General features: G+C 24.0%; 1 non-coding gene across 1 annotated transcript; it reads right to left on the reverse strand.

Annotated features, from left to right (window-relative positions):
• Nucleotides 1–3,433: 3,433 nt before the first annotated feature.
• Nucleotides 3,434–3,506, reverse strand: TRNAK-UUU (transfer RNA lysine (anticodon UUU)). Its single transcript has one exon. It is a non-coding gene; the product is annotated as a tRNA-Lys (tRNA).

Below are 3,506 nucleotides of genomic sequence, written 5' to 3' on the forward strand. Positions count from 1 at the left end.
GCTTCGTACAAAATGTGTGAAAATGCGTGTATTCACGAGCTTTTTATAACTTTGTCTTTTGTTTTTTACTTAATGAAAAACATTGAACATAAGTATAGGTTTAAACATTACACGCGTAACTTCATCTAAATATTTGCATCAGAATGTTTATATGTTATGGTTATTGAGATATAATATTTTATAAATGTGAGTTGTATAAATTAACACACAATAATTTTTAATCAAAATAAATGAAAAAAAAAATAGAATAACAAATAAAGAATTAACTAAAAAAATTGTTTAAACACCATTATTATTACTTAATTTTATTAAATTATATTATTCCCAAAAATGATTAATACCAAAAAAATAAATGTTTAACGTCTTCATATATAATATTAGTAACCAACTAAACTTGATTTATTTATTTAGTATAATAGTATAATTGTATTTTTATTCATTTTAAGATTATACTGTAAGATCTGTTTTGTTAACAATTTGTGCCAATTTGTAAACATTAGTATTTTTTTATGTTTTTCTTTTTCTTTTTTTTAAACATCTTTATTATTTTTCTTGTCGTTAACTCTTATTACAATTATAACTATTACTGCTACTACACTACTACTACTATTTTATTACATTTTTTCTTTCAATTTATGTGAATATTCATGTATACATAAATATTGATTATTATTTCTAAATGTTGAATATTGTTTCATCTCCAAACAATGATATACATAATATAATATGTATTATAATGTCAAGCTATCAGAACAGTGCAGTTAGTAATTTGTTCTGTTTTATTTTTTTACTATTTATTTATTATTTTTATTATTATTATTATTATTAGGTATATATATATATATATTATAAATAATATGTTTATGTATGTATATTTATTAATTTTTAACCATAGTCTTAGAGAATTTGATGAAAATGCTGATTGAAAAAAAAAATTGTTTATTGTTTACAACAGGTACATTTTAATATTTCTAATAATTATAATAATAGTAATAATTATTATTTTAATACATTGATTATGTTCACTAAAAACCATTAATTAACAGCGTTACACCCAATGAATATAAAATACTATATTATATTATATATGTTGTGTTGTTAACTTACAATTAAATTGTGATAATATACTAAGCTTTTTTTCTTTCTCTTTTTTGTATTGAATTATTTCCTTTGTAATTCCAATCTGTAATTTATTAGTATATAATATACATAAGTGCAACTAAATCTTTCATTTTACAGGGAGGCGGGCTAAAATAACCAAGCTTAAAGTTCCGAGTCATTTCTCTTCAGGAATTGGCTATGGAAATATTTAAGGCTAAGCCTTCCAGTTTCCTTTCCTAGTTGCGTCAATGTATAGTACAACGGTTTCTTTCCCTTTTTAGGTGTATCTTAGATTTCAATGAATAATAAGCAAAAATACTTTTAACGCATCTTACTTAAATTCAACTTGTAAAAAATCATGACCAAATTATGTCAACAGCTTTTATTAACAGTTTTTGATTACAGTCATGTTTAAAAGCAGAATATTGTTGTGTTTCTACATTTAGGAGGTACCTATTATGTCTTGTAATATACTTGAATAAAAGTATTTTAATACTTCTCAAGTACTCTTAATGTATTTTAAATATTTTATTTAAAAAAATACTTGGGTGTGGTGTTTTAAATACTTTCTCAAAGTATCTGTATCTGAAATCAAATACTATTTTTTTGTTATTCCTGTTACATATATTATACGTTCACTATTTTAATTAAATCAAATTAAAATTAAAAATTATAAATGGATATTTGTATGTTTCATAATCATATCATTATAATATTTATAAAATAGTTCAAATTTCTTAAAAGCTTTACATTTGATTTTTTTATATTATTAATATACATTATATATATTTATATTCTATTCTCGAAATACTTGATAACTTTTAAAAAAGATCCTTTTACAAAGTCTAGGTATATATTAATCAGATTTCACGCTCTTTTAAATACTTGTCAATTTCCTCAATTTACCCTTTGTACATTCAACATTGACCTATCCAATTCCTGTATATATGTATTTGTATAGATCCTATATTTGTATAGGTTATTCAATATACTTACTGTCTTTACTGAATACTACATTTTATGACAGTTTTCTGAACTCAGTAGGTGGTATCTCTATACATAGGTTTCCTTGGATACTGGTTGGGACCTACCTACTAGCTGCTTAGAAATTATAGATTAAAAAAATATAAATGACAGATGACTTACTTTGCCACTTTGTATGTTTTGAAACTTATGACGTATGTATCTGTTCGTAATAATTATGAATTCTCCACTGTGAACAAAAATTGACTTATAATGAATTAAAATAACTTAATTAAATAAAAAATTACCATTTAGAATTATTTTTTTTTTTATCAACTAGTTAAACATTTGATTGTTTAAAAATAATGACAATATTAAAATAAATAAAATTGATAGGTATCTAATTAAATTACACTGATCAATAAGTACACTAACAATAATTGACTTATTAACTAAGGTTATTAATTGTGTTGTAACTTGTAATATTTTCCAAATTTAACGAGTGGCGGTTATCAGAAACTAGAAAGCAAATATTAGTACTTAGAGAAGCTTCTTTCTACGTTTACAACTGATGTAATTGGTGTACTATAGTGTAACACAGTTACTGTATAGTTAGTATAACAACAAACTGTGTAACCTGATATAATATATTCGCGTTCGTTCTAAATTATTATCAATATGAGTATTAATTACATATACATTGACCACAGTTCTCCGTCCGTAATCCTTCATTTGTTTACTTAACCGAAGATTATGTATAAAAATTTGATTAAATAAACAAAAATAACAGAAAATATCAGAAAAAACGATTTAAAATTAAGAAAATGTATAATATTGTGAGAAATTGAGAACAATGAAAAAAGAGCGAGGAAATGCAAAATGTTTAATTATTTAGATTTGCATTTTATTGAAATACATTTTCATCTGAGAAGAGTGGTGGTCCATATAACTTTTTACTTCCCCCCCCCCCTTTTAAAATATAGTTCGGCACCACTAAATCATTTAAGAAGTTCCAAAAAAAAATTCAAAATTCATCAAGTAATATATCTCATCTTTTACTAGACTCCTTCGAAAATAAAAACTGATAACATTTTAAAATACGTTTCCTTTTATGATAAATATTATAATTTATTATATGCGTGATTTCTTTATGTTACGCAATATTTTCAATTGCGTGTAACGCTTGTGCACGCACTGCAACGATGCAATAAAAATATCATTCTCATTACTTCAGGAATGTGTAATATTTTAAAACAAGAATAACAATAATCGTTTAAAATTAAATAAACTTTCTGTTTTTATGGGAATATTTTGGGTACTAATAAAAAATTAATATATATTAAAAAAAGAAAAAAAATGGCAAAAAGTTCGCCCGGACAGGGACTCGAACCCTGGACCCTTAGGTTAAAAGCCTAATGCTCTACCGACTGAGCTATCCGGGC

Source organism: Diuraphis noxia, unplaced genomic scaffold, assembly GCF_037042655.1.
Source record: "Diuraphis noxia isolate RWA-SAM2 unplaced genomic scaffold, SU_Dnox_SAM2 contig0001, whole genome shotgun sequence".
NCBI classification, from domain to species: Eukaryota; Metazoa; Arthropoda; class Insecta; order Hemiptera; family Aphididae; genus Diuraphis; species Diuraphis noxia.